The 17,190-nt window shown below is 43.3% G+C and overlaps 1 protein-coding gene across 16 annotated transcripts in view; it reads right to left on the bottom strand.

Annotated features, from left to right (window-relative positions):
* The window catches only part of FGGY (FGGY carbohydrate kinase domain containing), a 378,919-nt gene that overhangs the window by 309,667 nt on the left and 52,062 nt on the right, over window positions 1-17,190 (bottom strand). The window lies entirely within an intron of this gene.

Below are 17,190 nucleotides of genomic sequence, written 5' to 3'. Positions count from 1 at the left end.
GCCCCTGCCCTCAAAGAACTCCCAATCTACGAGACGAGAATGGCACATAACCAAACTGTTCTTGTAAATTTCTTAAACATTTGTTTATTCCAGTTTCTTTCATACTGCCAATGTAGTCAGAGTTTTTCTTGCCACTGGGCATTTTCTTTCCTCTGCCGATTCTGTCTGGAACATTCATTCCTCACCAGCAAGCTTGTTCCCTCCTAGGGTCCATGTTGCCCTGCTCCCTTTGGTTAACCTTACCCATCCTTCCCTGGTGAGGCCTTCCAGGATCACCTACTCAGGTTAGGTCTGGCTGTCATATAACCCATAGTACCCTACAATAATGCATGTAATGTGTCTCTTTCCTGCTAGAGTATCAGCTCTACACGGTCAAAAATCTTGTCAGTTTTATATACAATGATATCCCATGATTCCCCCTTTTCCTCCCCCTACACAAGACTAGACCCTTAGCTGTGAGGTGGAAACTACATGACTCCACTCCCCTTACCCACTTAACGGGTGAACATGTGACCTAACTGAGCCAATCAGATCCCTTCTCCCGGGATTTAGAATCAGGATCCAATTGGAGTCATTTAACTTCTGCCCGTGAATGGAACTGGAAGTGAGATCAAGTTGGAAACTGTGAAGTGGCCATTTTCTGTACCTGGAGACGTAGAACTTCATAAAGAAAAGAGTAAAGCAGGCAGAAACAGGAGCAAGAAAGGTTTCCTACCACCCAGGCAACTCTCCACGTCCTGGTTTCAATTATGCCCTCCCCAAGAGGATACAGCAGTAAGGAACGTATCATAAGCACAAGGGTATCTTTGGGACCCTACAGGCAACAGTGCAGAACTTCCAGAAGAAACATATTCCAGTATCTGCTAGAGGGTGACACATAGCAGGCACTCAATAAGTACTCGTTGAACAACCAGTCAAACTGCTCGGTTTCATCTTCCAACCTTTCATGTGAAGAGGCTTCAGCCTTCATAAAGGGCTTCCACATGCTTATCTCCTTAGAAGGATACAAAAGTCCTGAGTGTCATTATATCTATTTTATAGACATACAACTGGCCTTTATCTACATTTGCCCTCAAATTCTATAAACTCTTCCTATTTCCTCTATCCCTATCACTACTATATGAACATAGAAATCTGCGCACAGCAGAGAAACTGAGTATTCCCCCAGGTACAGGGTCCCACCAAACAACAGTAATATCAAAAGGGTTCAAATAGAAACAGCCCATTTTCTGTTCTTGTTGTCATTTGTTTAAATTCCTAAGTATTGGGATGAGAACTTGCATCTAGAAAGAGCTAAACTTCTTTTGAACACCCGACAATGTTAATGTTAAACAAAGCAAAACTTAAAATTGACTAAATATGCCTAACACAGCTATGGACGAGTAGCATCTTTCTACACAAATAGGTCACAATCAAAACATGGTAGCCTTTGAAACTAGTATGTGAGTCAAATGACTATATGCCTTCTGGGTGGCCCCAAAAATCTCTTGCCATGGTCTTTGTGGTTTTAGTGATGGATTCTCAGGGAGAAGGAGAAAAGGCTGCCTCCTTCTAAAGGCTCCAGAAATCCAAGGCCAGTCACCAGAGATGAACCACTAAAACCATTGCAGCAACAACCAGTGCTTCAAGCCAAAGCTGAACAATCTTCCTAAACTCAGAAAACAACTGCTTCTGTTAGATCTTGTATAGGATCATTAAATACCTTGCATAATGAGAGCTTTCAGCCTATGGCCACGCAGACAGCCAATGAGGACAATGGAAGCCAAACAGAATGTCTTAGAGAACTTCAGGCCTCTTGCCAAAAAGACGCACACTGCGGGTCAGAGGTACAAGGCAGCCAGGAGCGTCATTTCTTCTTGAGACCACACCAGCTTTATTGACCAAAGCCAGGGACCCCAGTTCAACTTCTCAATAGGATGAGAAACCAGAAACAACATCTCATTAAAGGTACAAGGTATCCTTAAGAATGCACATGGTCTCAGAGAAGAAGATAACAGTATCCCCTGCCTTCTCTACAAAAGCAAAGTCTGGAGATTAGCCAGCAATGGGAACAGGAAAGAGTTTGCCTGGATGAGAGGGAATGTTTCCAGAAGTACGATCCCTACCTTCAAGATGCTGACATACTATCTGTGAGGATCCCATGCTATTCTCATGTTGGGCTACATGATTCACAAGCATTTTGTCATCAAATGCCAGATGGGCCAAGGGCATAGTAGCCCTATGGATGAATTTTTAATCCAGTTCTGTGGGAAAAACTCCGTATAGCCCCTTCCCCAGCCAGTCCAGTCCCAGCCAAGGACCTCAATCTAACTGAACTAATTCTATTCTGGAAACCGAGCCTACATCAGGACCCAGGGACCATCCTCCTTCCATTCCTGCATGGCTTACAATAGTGCTCCCATGTGCCTCATCTCATCTGATTCTCAGAGCGGCTCAAAAGTGTGCGGTTGACACACAACAGTCAAACAGTAAAGATGGAGAAACTGAGGTTCAGATAACAAGGGCTTAGCCCAATGTCACCCAGGGCTTCTAGCTCTAAAGTGAGTATTCCTTCCTTCCACTATGAACAGTCACCACTCTGAGGCCCCCAGAGCTATCAGAGCTGTGAGTTTTGGCCTTTTGGAATCATCATGAAGGAAGCTATTGCCATTCCTTACAGAAGAAAACAACAACAAAAAAGAAAGAAAGAAGAAAAGTCCTCCCAAACATATTTTTTTTCACATAGTTTTTAAAATTTTCAGAGATTTCATTTTCAATCCTGAGCAACTCACTTAACTTCTCAGTTCGTGATAACAACCTCACTGCACAAATGGTGGGCGGGTTAGAGAGCCCACAGTGCACATCCTCAATACATGCTGATTTTAGTTGCATCTCATTATGCGATAGCTGAATCCACTTCAAACTAGGAGCTCTCTGTGCTGAATGAGTTAAGTCTATCCTCCAGTTACCAAGCAACTAACAAAAACTAGTCTTTTCAAGAAAAAAAGACATCAGCTGTGATTTGGGGTGTGTGACTTGGCAATAAAGATCTCTGCATTCCAATAACACTCCTTTGAGCTAAGCAATCCCCCAGGCTTGAAGGCAACCAAAGGAACAACCCTTTACTTTTAAAAAAAATCATCTATTACTTTATAAAACCACAGCATTTCTTGGGAGGAGGCTACTCCTGAAAGGGCACACAGCTGTAGGTCTCAGCAGAGGGTGGAGACAGAGCAGTATATCTAAGATTCAAGGCCAGGCAGCAGCCACCCCAGCCTCGAGGCAAGGAGACGTATGCCCTAACTTTCTCCCAGGGAGACAGCGAGGTCTCTGCTGGCTTCTACATACTGAGGGAACTTGTGGGAAAAATGAAGCAGATACTGCAATGTATATGGGGAGACAGCAGGGTCTAGGAGCAGCGTGACAAAGTAGGGATGACAGGTTCAAAAAGAATCATCCAAATATTTTGTTATTAATTGCAAAGGGATTCTATCTGGGCTATCTGCTGTGTGCAGTGAATAAAAGGGAGGGAACAGAGAGCTCCCTAATTCCCCACCCAATAAATGATCCTGCCTGAACATTCCAAATACTCACAATGTTGTTTTCCAGCACAACAACCCATAGAAAAGCAAAACCCGATTCTCACTCTGCATTCGAGACTCCAAATTAGGGCACAGACTGACGGTCCAAAGAGGAAAGATGTTTCAGGAAGACACTTAATCCTCAATGTCATTCTTAAAAGAAAAATGATGCTGAACACATGCAGTGGCTCATAATCCCCAACCAGAAACTTCCCAGAATGAATGAAACTCCCATCCACAGAGAGAAAGACCAAATCCTGGAGATTCAAGTCAGACAGATAATGCTACTAGATTCAAGTCAGAGGTTTGTGCTATTAGAGGCGTCCTTCTAAAAACTTAAAGCTTATCATTACATTCTTTTAAAATGGTTCCACAGTTCCTCATGGCTTAAATCACATTTTTATCTCCTTGGCATGGCTCTCAGGATACGTAACAACCTGGCTCCAACTTGGCCATTATTTTTATGAATCCTTCGGGGCTCATCTCCCATCATCCCTCTCCTAGTTCGCTCCCCACTGCTTTCACCTCGTTTCTTTCACTTCCCTAAATGCATTATCCTCTTTTTATATTTCCATGCCTCTGTTGAGGCTGATGCCTTTCCTTAGACTGACTTTTCCCATCTTCTCCCACGATCAAACTTCTGCCTCTGATTCAAATCCAGCTGAAATGTCACCTTTTCAGTGAATCCCTCCATCCCTTGCTGTATCCTAATTATACATTCATGTGCTTAAATCCATCTCGAAATGACAAACACCCGGAGGGCAAAAGCCAGCTGATTCATGAAAAAAAAAAAAAAAAAAATGTAAAAAGTTTCAGGGGGTATAAAGAAATTTAAAGTCAGACCCTTTTAAGAGAAAATTAAAACGGAGCTGGAGAAAGATGTGTGCAAATGAAAAGGTAATTAATAAGGTGATGTATGACAATAATGTAATGAGCCTGATACCAAGGTTTAGTGAGTCAGCCTCATAACTTTATCCCAATAGAGTGAGTGTGGTCATATAGCTCCTCGAATGAGTAATCACAGACAGGGTTCAGAGGACAGAAAGAGCTTTGGGGGCGAGGTGGCTAGAAAAGGCTTCACGGGGGAGGGAGAGATCTGAGACGAAGCCAAAAGGTCAAGTAAAATAAGTGTCTGTGCTGCCGTGGAGAATGGCACCCAACAAACAAAAACCTGAAATGACAACGTAAGATTAACCCAGTAAAGGAGGATTTGTGTAACTGTACCGTCATAAAATTTGTAAAATGAAATAATTCCATTGTATAATTTAAATTCTTCAATTTTCAAGAATTGGATACATGTCTGCATCCTTCCCACCCTCACACCTCCCTTAGAGCCCTACTGTTACACAAAAAGGTAAATTTATAATCCACACTAGAGCCGATTTCCCAACCATAAAAATGTTATCATTTACATGAAACCTGATCGTCTTCAGCAAAGCTGGCTCTGCCCGGGAATGTGATACCACCAAATGCATTAGGAAAGCTAGGCTTTGGTATGTGGGCTCTAAGAACATCGGAGACAGGCAGACCTGAGTTTGATTACTGTCCTCACCACTTCCCAGCTGTGAAGCTTTAGGCAAATTAATTTCTCTAAGCTCCAGTTTCCTCAAGTGCCGTATTACTAGCATCTACCTCAAAGGGATATTGTATGAATTAAATGAAATAATGTAGAGTGCCTGATAAGTCAACGAGTTTCTCTGTAATTACTGCCAGAGTTTCATGTTGTTCAAAGCACTTTGACATGCATGATCTCATCTGATCTGTATAATTATTTAAGGCAGGAAAGGTGAAAAATTATAAACCTCCCCTTGCAGGTTAAGAAACTAACATCCAGAAAGGGACCACACCAAGACTGGCCCAAGATTACACAACAACTAAGTGGATAGACAGACGAAAATGTAGATCGCCATGGACCAGCCCAGTGCTAGTTCAGAAGTGCACCTCCCTGAAGCACAACAAAACGCAGAAGTGCCAGGAGAAAAGTCGAAGGATGTCATGGTGATCTAGACAAGACAAGTTCTTGTGGGTGGTATTGTCTATGGAAGGGAGAGAAAAAGGGAAAGAGAGGATGGGGGAGAGGGAGGGAAAGAGGAAGGAAGGGAAAGAATCCTAACAGGAAGAGAAGGCTTTGGGATGGGTAAGAAGGTCTTGGAACAGACATGAAAAAAGTACAAGATTTGGACAAGTGGAGAAATGAGGAGGTCTTTCTTAATACCTCATCCTCCTGGAATCCTTCACACCCTTCTAATTGCTTTTCTGTCTCCTTCCTGAGCTCCTTTTCTTAGTTGCCCTTTAAAAGTGGGTGCTACCAGAGTTCCTGCCTCATCCAAGCGCTCTTTTCACTGTTCACATGCTTTCTGGGCAATCTCAACTGCCCCCATGGTTCCAACCAACTACAAGTTGGATACTGCGCCAAATCTCCAACTCCCATTCACACTTTCCTCTGACACGTCTCCTGAATGTCCCACTGCACCTCTAACTCAGCATGTCCAAGACAGAATCTGTTATCTTCCCCCAAAAGTTTTCTGTCAGTTGAGCCAGTTACCGAAGGCATCATCTTCTTCTTCTCTCACTCCTTATATCCAATCATCCACCTAATTTAAACTCCCAATTAATGCATACCCTTTCACCTCCTGTATTACTCAGGGAACGCCAAAGAAATAGATTCAAGTGTATACACGGACACACTACACACACAGAGTTGACCCCTGAACAATGCAGAGGTCGGGGGTGTCGATCCACCAGCCATCAAAAGTCTGTGTATAACACTTCACTCCCCCAAAATTTAACCACATCTGTCCCTCAGTATCTTTGGGGGATGATTTCAGGACACCTGGGGATACCAAAATCCACAGATGCTCAAGTCCCTTATATGAAATGGCACAGAACAATGTATATTTTTTCATATAAATATACAGTCAGCCCTCAGCATCCACAGATGTCCAATCTTGGATCAAAAATACTGTCTTCAATCTGTGATTGGTTAAATCTGCAGGTGCTAAACAAGTGGGTATGGAAGGCTGACTGTATATTTACTGAAAAAATTTCTGCATATAAGTAGACCTGTGCAGTTGTTGAAATCCATGTTGTTTAAGGGTCAGCTATTTACTTATACACACACAAACTCACATACACACATACACACACACTGAGTATATACAAAATATGTGTGTGTGTGTATATATATATACTCCTATGCATATATATCCTATATGTATATATGAAATCCTTCAAATATATGAAATCTCTTCATATACATGTATAAAGACCCAGGACTTCCAGTCTGAGTCCAAAGCCTGAGAACCAGGAGAGCTAATAATGTAACTTCTAGTCTGAAGGCCAACAGGCTCAAGACCCAAGAAAAGCCAATGTTTCAGTTCAAGTCTGAAGACCAGGAAAGACTGATGGACCAGCTCAAGATAGTCAGGCAGGAGGAATGTCCTCTTACGCAGCCTTTTTATTCTCCTCAGCTCTGTAATTGATTAGATGGGAGGGCAATCTGCTTGACTGGGTTTACCCATTCAGATGTTACTCTCATCCAGAAATACCATCATAGACACAGAATAAAATTTGACCAAATGTCTGAGCACCCTGTGGCCCTGCCAAGTTGACACATAAAGTTCACCATCACACCCACATCTTCGCTATCCCGTTTCCAGTCCATTACATTCTATAATCTGGATTGCTGATATCTTATCTGGTACCCTACAAAAAATTACCATAATTCTTCCTCTCCCTGTATGCATGCCCTTGGCAATATGACTCTGTAGCTCTTCTGTAGAGAGGTGAAACTATTTCTCCACCACCTGAAGTGGAGCTGGCCTTATGAATTGCTTTGATCAATGGAATGAAGCAGAAGTGGCAATGTGCTACTTCTCAGTTGAGGCCTCAAGAGACCTTACTTTTGTCTTCTTGGAACATAATGCTGCCATGTGAGACAGATCAGGCTGGCCTGCTGGAGGATGAGAGGACATGTGAAACAGAAACGAACCATCCTAGCCAAGGCGCACGACATGCAAGAGAGCTGAGCAAAGCCGAGAGCAGCGAACCCTACCCAGCAGCCCGCCCATAGACTATTGAATGAATTCAGCAGAGACCAGAAAATGCATCTTTCTGAGCAACCTGTACAGTTAGCCACCTCCAAATGAGCAACGTATATAATTATGAGGTAAATAAATGGTTGTTTTTTTTACACTACTAAGTTTTTGAGGTGGTTTGTTACACAGCAAAGCTAAGTGATATAGCCCCTAACTTTCAAATCTTACTCCTTTAATTCCCACACTCTACACAGCCAATTAGAATACAATGGCCTACATAAAATGTAAATTTGACTCCATAAATAACTCATTAATTCAATAAGTATTTATTTGGTATTCTCTATGTGTCAGGTACTATGTTCAGTATTAGGCAATGAGCAAACAACAGACACTGTTGCCACCCACAGGAAGAGGAAGCTTTCAATCTAGTATACCTTTCACCCTTCGAAGTTTTCTACTACTTTTGGAGTGAAGGATCAAATTCATTAGCATGGCAGATACAGGTCTTACTTGCCAGCTTCATCTCTGATCACTCTAAGACACACTAGGTCACCCGCACACACTGTGCTTTTGCTCATTATACCTTTATTCAGAGCACACCCTATCTGAAATCCCCTCCCTCTTCCACCAGGCCAACATGTCCTCATCATTTAGGACTCAACTCAAGTACTACCCACCCCATGAAATCTTCCCTGATTCCCGAGGGAGGTGCGGCCCCGGTATGCCTCCATAATTCTCTGTGACTGTCCCCACCACGGCACTTCCAGCATCTGTTCACGTGCCCATCTCCCTTATTAGACTGAAAGCTTCTAAGAGGCAGGAACTGTTTTTTGTGTTTTTTTTCCATCTTTCTATTCCTAGGACCTAGCATTGTATCTGATACATAGATGATGAATAACATTAGCTGAATAAATGAATAAATAAATGAATGACCAGAGCTGTACACGCTAAATAGAAGTTAGTGGAAAGGGAAATAAGAAATGAATGGATAAATAAATGAGGTTATGAATAAGAACTGTCCCAGCTTCTCTTTTCTCATTCAAGTAATGGCTTTTCACAGTCTGCCGTAGGAGCAGATGCATATTGTAGCCAAGCCATACTGCCAGGAAGATAAATTTCTCTTTCTGGGGTGAGCAGGTCCTTTGGAGAAGTTTCATTTTAATTGGAAAATGGATTCATTCACTTCCTGGCTTGGGCTCCTGTGTCAGTACACCACCGCTCTGAATGGCTGCCAAGCGCCCTGAAGAGGGGGCTGCGGCGGGAAAGGCGCTCCATCAAACGATGAGCACTCAGGGACATCTGAGGACAACCTGGCGTCAGGTTCAGGCTGGCTCACATGGATGCCCCCTCCTCTTTCTTCCCCAAATGTCCTTCAACCCAAACTTTCCTTCTCCCCAACCCATAAAGGATGGGTATACTTTACTGCTCCACTTGGCATTTCTTTGGGGCTTATTTAGGTCTATCTACCCTTCCTTGTTCATTTATACCACTATTGCAGAGTTCCACTGTCATTTCCTACAGGACACGGAATAGGGCCACAACTGAGACATCCCTTCCCTACCCATCCTGTAGGAGATCAGAAATTCATCAACTTCCTAATGAAGGATGCCTCATGGAAAGCACCTCTTCTCGGAAGACTACGTGCATCTTCTGTGAAGGGTTCTGAGAGGGGGCACTGAATACATCAGGTGATTGTGACCCGGCTTCGGGCCCCCTCTTTAGCTTCATGTCTCAACACCTTCACCTATCAGCACCCCCATAGTGCCCAACTCGCCACAGGGACTGACGCAACGGCAGTTCTAGTAATACAATATGCTACTCTACACCAAGGTGACTTTGCACATTCTGCTGCCTCTTCTCCAGAGCCACACTGCAAGGGTGCATATCCTGGCGCTAATGCCTCACAGCCACGCAGCCTTGGGAAAGCTACTGAACTATTACTCTTCACTTCAATTTACTTGCCTGATGATAATTATAGAGGAAAACAATACTACCTCTGCCACACAGTTGTTAAGGGAACAAATGGGCAAATGCATGTGAAGTGTTTAGAACATCTGGCACATAGTAAGCACTTTTTAAATAATTGTTCTTGTTGTTAGTTAGAATGTCAGCTCCACCACCTGTTTCCTGTTTCAGGAAGCAGCAGGGACTTTGGAGACTGGCACACCTTAGTTCAAACCTCGGTTCTCCTACTTATTAACTGTGTTACTTCTGCCCAGTAAAGTCACCTAATGTCTATAGGTCTCACTTGGCTCATTGACAATAAGTAACTCATAGTACTGTTAGCAGGACTCCATTCAGTGAGGTTGTACCTCTTAATGTGCCCATCCTGGCACATCCCCAATAAATGTTAGTTTCCTCCACATCCTTACTCTATATGGGGGCCTGTCTCCCCTATTAGACTCTTAGGTCCTTTTAGGGGGAACTATAACTTATTCACCTGTATCCCTAAAGGTAACATGAAACAACTATTTCTCGAATGAAGTATTTATGATGTGCAACAACTTGTCGCTCAGTCCTGGTCTGTGGTCACATGTGTGCGGCTAGGCCTGAGGCTGGGCCACAAAGGGCAGGGATGCACGGGCCCCGATCCTCAGGCTGCTTCCTGGCTCGGTGGGGAAAAGAGTCTGCGTGTAGGAAGCGCTTAGCAAGAATGTGGAAACAGCACAGAATAATTCAAGTTCTAAAATACCCAATTTGCAAACTAAGAATGCTGCAAGGTGATGAAGGAAAAACACTGCTGTGGGCAGGAGGTAGAGGAAAGTATGACTAAGGAGGTCATATTTTGCGTTGGTGTGAAGGGAAGGCAAGACTAAGGAGGATGGCATGGAGGGGAGTCCAAGCTAGGGCACCTGCCTGAGCAAAAGTGCAGGAAGAAGCATCAGCTGCAGTCCTGGCCATGGAAAAGGAACCCTGAGCAGGTCGCCTGAGAGATGTATGCTGAAGTATATAGTGAGGGGTAAATCTGGATTTATATTAGACACTCAGGTCAAAAGAGAACGCAGCCACCATCATGCTGAGCAGGAGGTGATTTGTGAATCCAGCTTTCAGAAGGTTAGGACAGCAACAAGATGGTGGGAAGTCTGGAGGGAAGAAGACACAGGAGGCAGGAGGACCAGTTTCCATGTACATTCCTGACACAGAAGGAGGAGAAACAGCTTAGGGAAAGGAAGGAAGGAAAATGGAGGCAAAAGGGAAGATGAGCAAGAAAGAAAATGTAACAAGAAAGATTAAGTAGAAGAGGAGGAAGGAGATGAAAATAAAGACAAAAACAAAAATGTGCAAAGAGAGAACATAAATGGGGTGAAAAGAAAGAATAGGTTAAACATGAGAAATGAGTAAAATGAGAAACGGGAAAAAAAGTTAAGGGAGAAAGAGAAAAGAATAGAAAAATGAAAAAGATATGTGGAAAACAATGGCAGACACCATGTTAATGTCCCAGATGAGACAAAACATGGAGGAGGGAGGGCAGAAGCCAGAGCCCTGCTCTCAGTCTGCATACTGTCTCTCCTCTGGGTGAATGAAGTCATGGCTGATGTCACCGCCTCTGAGTCACACGCCCACCAAAGGAGAGGTGGAAAGAGCCCTGCCTGCTGTTCAGTCCCACCCTCCTGACAAAAGGGGCTAATTCACTGCTTTGTTCTCTGGGGCACTGTCTAGTCTAGTCCTGAGAGGACTGAAATGAGGAGAGCGCCTTCCGCCCAGGGCGGACACACAGCTCCACGAGCACCTGGAGCTCAGCTTCACTGAGTTCTCAGGTCCAGGTCCTTGAGGTGGGCGAGTCAGAAAAGGTGTGGCAAATAGCCTCTGGCTTTTCTCTGTCCGTGGCGAGGGGACACTGGCTCCATCCCATGATGTCTAAAAAGGAAATTCCCATCATGAACAATATTGAGGACACGGCAGGGATTCAAAGGGTGCTCTCTGACTCACTGAACTGCTTTCTCATATTCTAAGCTCTCACCCTATTGTATTTGGAGCCCCACAGAGGTCTTGTTTCTCAGATTTCCAGACCTTTCCTCATGCTAGTCCATCCACCCAGCCTGACTTTTGCAAGCCACCCCACCCGAGTGCTTAGCTAACTCCAATCCATCCTTCAGGCCCCAGCCTCCATTTCACCTCCTCTCAACTTCCCTCCTCTAACTGGGGTATATATCCAAAGTGACTTCAAGTTCCATTCCACTTCCAGCGCACGGTGACCTTATTTCTGTCCATCTTCTAGAATATGAGCAGCTTGAGGACAGGGAGTTATTTACTTACTGCTCTATTCCCAGCAGTTAACAAATTGGAATAAAATAAATTTTCAGTAAATATTTGTTGAATGAATGAATATCTTTGATCAACTCTGGCAGGAACTCCTTAGCACCACACTATTTTTAGACCACTTCTAAAACATGCTCCCATTCTTACAGCCAACATCCTGAGAATGTTTGTTGCTGAAGGCAATATCCTATAACTTAGTAATTTAACAGTGTACATGAAAATGCTCTGGAAATATTGATTTGGGGCTCCTGAAAAGGGACTTACCCTGTCTGTGACTCCTCCATTCCCTAAGCTCTTTGCCTGTGAGAGGCTATAGAAAGAGCACAGGCTTGAGTTTGACTTGAATTAGAGCCCAGCTCTACCAGTCACTAGCAGCAGAAGGAAACCTGTCCCAGCCTGTTCTCACCTGCTCAAACAGGAATAAAAATACCCGTTCCTCAAGTTGTCTGTAAAGATGAAGCACAGTGCCCACACTCAAAACTGTGAATTTTATTTCCTTTCACTCTTGGTTTCCTCAACTGCATTTAGAGATAAGTATGTGAGAAACAGACCTCAGTAAGTTTCTTTCTGAAAGTCAACTTCTGCATAACCATCATCTGAAAATACATCACTAAGTGCTCCACAACTTACCAAATACCTTCTGATACATAATATTCAGCAATACCATTTTATAGGCAGGAAACGAAGGGCCAAAAATGAAGTGAATTGCCCAATATCATGCAGCCCGTAAGTGAAATGCCTGGGGTGAAACCCTGGCCACTTGAACTCCAAACTCAACACTCCTTCACCGCTGTCCAGTTGCTGCTTCCCAGGACATGGGAGGTGCTCATTAAATACTTGCATAGTGATTCACGCTCTTTCTCAGGTCCACGGGCTTGTCTCTGAGCGCCAGCCAAAGCCAGACCACATGGCCTCAGGCCAAGACAACTGCAGCAGCCTTCACTCTGGTCCGAGTCTCTTCTCATCTGTCTTAGGTCTACAGAATGCCAGCATTGAAGGAAAACTTCAGGGGTCATGTAGACCAGTTGTTCCCAATGCCAGACCATGGCCTGGTGCTACGACCAATAATTTTCACTAATCAATGATGAAGCAAAAATAATAAAAATAATACTGGGGGAAATTAAATCTTTATTATTAATAATATGATGCATAATTAATTGGTAAAAAGATCTTATTTCCTAATTGCTTGCTTAGTTTTACTTGGGCAAGAGCCAAAACGCTATACATTTAGCATTACTGAGAGAAAATGTCTATCTTTGCCACAGTCCAAACCCTTTGGCAAAGCTTTAATGAGAGACAGAGGCCAGGGACGGCAGAATCACTTACTCAAGCAGCTCTCTAATTCCCTCTGAATACTCCCAAGCCTTGCATTTTTTGAGCCAGAAGACACTGACCATTGAGATTACAAAGACTAGAAGTCACACTTAAGCAGCTTTTTGAGAAGGTGTAGGTTATGGGTGTTGATGGGACTGTAAAGTTGAAATCAGACTTTCTTTTGCTACTGAGGTCACTCACAAGTTTTACCTAATCCGTCGTCTCTCTATACAGGAAGGATTCAGAGAGACATGGGCTTTTATGGGGATCCCTGAATCGCTTTATCATTCAACTAGCAGACTGGCCACAGCTTGGAGCACGGAAACAAGCCTCAAATAAGGTCCTTCTGCAGAAGTACTCCCAGGATCCCTGGGTTCAGAACAGGTAAGGAACGCGCTGAATCATTTATTCGAACTACAAACACTTAATGTAAAGGGGAGGAAGAGGCCGTCTCTAAAAGGTAACTCGAATGTGCTGGAGCACAGACAAAAGAGGAATGGGTTGGAATTTGTGTAGATACCTGAATTTTAGGTCTCACCCAGTCTCAAGCACGATTCTTTCATTATGAGTTTAACTTGAGATAACGTCGACAACATTTTATTCCAGAGCTCACATTTATCTTAAAAAGTTAAGTCAGACAAATGTGTTAGTTGGGGTTTGGAACTTAAACTATGAGAACTAGGTCTCTCTACCCAGGTGTCTCATCTGTTGAGTAGACAGGGGACCATGCCTGATAAAGGCTGGAGTTTGACCAGCTACCCTTTTCAACTCCTTTTCAAATCCATTTCCCAGAGTTAGAAAACCCAGATAATTCCAGCATTGCCAGAATTAACTGTCAGTAAGTGGTAATTTATCTAACGCCCTCCAGCCTCTGCTTCTTCATCTGCAAAGTACGTGATAACATCTACCTCACAGCATTTGCTTACAAACTAAGCGAGAGAGCCCACTTAAAAGCACATGGTAGATATTTAATTAATTCTCATGCAGGTGTCGATGCTGCTGCTTATAGACAGAAATCAAACTGAGTGAATATCGTAAATAGAATTTAGTTATGTACCTCAGAATGCTGAAGGCTCTTTAATATTTCAAACTGCTTTCACAAGTGTAACGATGTATCAACTTACTCCAAAACCTTAAGGTGGGTTGGTGGATGGATAGAGGGACAGATAGATGGACATATATATGGTAAAGCAAGTACAGAAAAATGTTAATGGCAAAATCCAGGGGATCATTCTCAGTGTTGACTATAAAATTCTTCCAACTTCTCTGTATTCTGGAAAACCTTGATAATAAAATGGGGAAAACCATGGCTTTCACAGCCTCTTGCATGTGGTCCTAGACTTGGGAGTTCCTTGAGATAAAGGGCACTCTTGGCTTCTGCCTTGCCTCCCCCTCACCAGGCACTATGCCTTCTACATAGCAGCTACTAGACACATTTGTTTTACTGATTCAATAACTATAGCCCTATAATACCAGAACAGTTATTCTCATTTTGAAGATCACAGAACAATAACAACAACAAAAAAAGTAGTATCAACTCATATTCAGAGAAATGAGATTTATTTACCCTTCCAGAAAAATCCCGTCTTACAATTTTTCTGACTTCTGGCTTGCCTCCTCCCTTGCTGCAATCAACATCCACCTAGCCCTGGCATCCAGATTTCCCAGGTGACAGTTGTCAAGGTGACAGTCCACCTCAACGAGGTCAGTCATGCTAATGAGTTCCTATGTCATGACGCACATTAAATGCATGGTCTTTTTTAGAGTCTTTTCTAAAGACGATATTCTCCTCCAGTAGGTGTGACCCATTTTAGCCACTGTGAGAAAATAATCTTGTTCAATTTTTGTTTTACATCAAATCATATCATACGGGCAGAAAGCCAGCCAAACTTAGCAATCTTTCTCTCGCTTCTCTGGTGACACTAAAATGCACTGACAGCCCTGCACAGTGGTGAGGAAGGCTGGCAGCAAGAAGGCTGGGCATGTGGGTGTTAGGACGATAGCCGTAAGTCTGGGTCTGACCAGGAAACATGAATTAATTTAGCAAATACTGAGTATGTTTTTAATGCCAAGCACGGTATTTGGCTTCTAGTGTCTCAACAGCCAACAATGAATACATACATTTGGTCCCTGCTCTTATGGATCCGAGTCAGAACCCACCAACCCAAATGAGAAAGAAACATGGTGCAGCAGAAAAAAAAAAGACAAGACAGGATTTTTTTGGACCTTCATAAAGACCAAGTCTGATATCTGTGGACTAGTCATTTCACCTCTTTGAGGCTTTGTCTTTATCTGTAAAATGTGGCAAATAGTAATATTTATCACACAAGGCCATGTCATAGATCAAATAAAGAAAACAGATGTCAAAGTCTGCCATGAGCCATAAACTTAAATACGAAATATAGCATTCTAATAATAACTGACATTTATTAAATGTTATTAGGTATCGGGCCAAGTCCTTTTTTTTTTTCTGTCTGCTTTGTAAAATTACTTTGTTGGACTATAAAACTAAAATAATATGGCACATATTTAGCATAAATCAAATATGTAAATGCAAGGACGATAAGGGAAGGATTCGCTGTCCAGGTAAATGACGGAAGGCCATCAGCCTCAACGCTCTGTATATTCAGTTACATGCCCAGTTTATGGGCAGACCACCCTCGAGAGAAAATCCACAACAGATGCCCTACCAACAGCTGACAATGCTGCCTGCACTGCTTAAAGGCTGGGAGGAATCTGGTCTGACATAAGAGGACGACCCTGGTACACACATTCTAAGAAGACACTGTTTGATTCAGTGGAGGAGTCTTGGATTCTCTGGGTGGGTGAGGGGAACAACATCAAGGGGTTATCTACCTCAAGAGGACAAAGACACCCAGGAGAAGTGCAAGGGAGTTACTGCCTCAATCTAGAGCCTTCACGTCACACACGACGTCAGCTGTGACACAAGGTAACAGGACTGCAGCCAGAAGGGACTTTGGGTGGAAAGGAATGGTAATGCTCCCAACTTCCTTTTCCACAAATGAGAAAATTAATTTAACGCTCGGCGTGCAGTGGATCTTTACTTTGGAAGGGAGCTACTGCACAGACACACCCAATAATAAAAAATGTCACGATACATGATTTAATACATTCATCCATTCATCTGTTAAACTATTTACTGAGTTATCAATGTTACGTGCTAAGCAATGCCCTGGATGCCCGGCGCACACAATCTGGTGTGATAAATTTGAGGGTAGAGGTAAGGGGAGGATGCCAATGGAGACCGAGGGCAAGCTAATCAACACTCAAGGGAGAAAGTCAAGGAAGGCTTCCTGGAGTCTTGAAGAATTAGTGTCAGTTTTCCCCAAGAGAAGGAAGACACTATTTATACGTTTTCCAGGCAGAAGGAAAAACCTGAGCAAAGACTGAGGGGTGTGAGAGAATATGGGTATAGTATCCTTTGAGCCACACTGACCAGGAAGTTCACCATCTGGAAAGTCTTTCCATTTCTTTAAGCATTTTGTTATAGGAAAAGTAATGATGGATTCTTTGAACAAATTGCCACAGTCTGGGTCTCAAATTCAAACGCCTGGAGGAGGAGTGTTGAAAAGGAAATGAGTGAAGCAGGCTGGGTGGGGACTGCTGTGAAACGAAGGATACTTGTCCCTTCTAAAGGGGGCAGCGCCAACGCAGCTCTGCCCAGTTCCTTCCACATGGGAATGTGGGCCGATGATTGCCAAGTCCTTGTGTTATTTTTTTCTAGAGTAGCTTAAAACCTGGATTTTTATGTAAAATTTCTTAGTTTTAAATGTTGGAAAGTAATTTTTAAAAAAATTTTTTCAAGCACAGGGTGGGTCAAACAAAACCCATCTGGGGACCAGATTCAGCCTGTGGTCTGCCAGCCTGCAGCCCTGGCATGCGGGGACAAATGAGTGCCCTTTGAGAACAGTCAATGAGGGCCAGTGAATAGAGCCCAAGAAGTGGAGGCAGGCTGGATGCAGTGAGAATCCTAGCTCTACCACTTACTTGTTGTGCAG

The sequence above is a fragment of the Rhinolophus sinicus genome, linkage group LG06 (genome assembly GCF_036562045.2).
Source record: "Rhinolophus sinicus isolate RSC01 linkage group LG06, ASM3656204v1, whole genome shotgun sequence".
NCBI classification, from domain to species: Eukaryota; Metazoa; Chordata; class Mammalia; order Chiroptera; family Rhinolophidae; genus Rhinolophus; species Rhinolophus sinicus.
The sequence above is the reverse complement of the archived record's forward strand: the minus strand, read 5'-3'. Positions and strand labels throughout refer to the sequence as shown.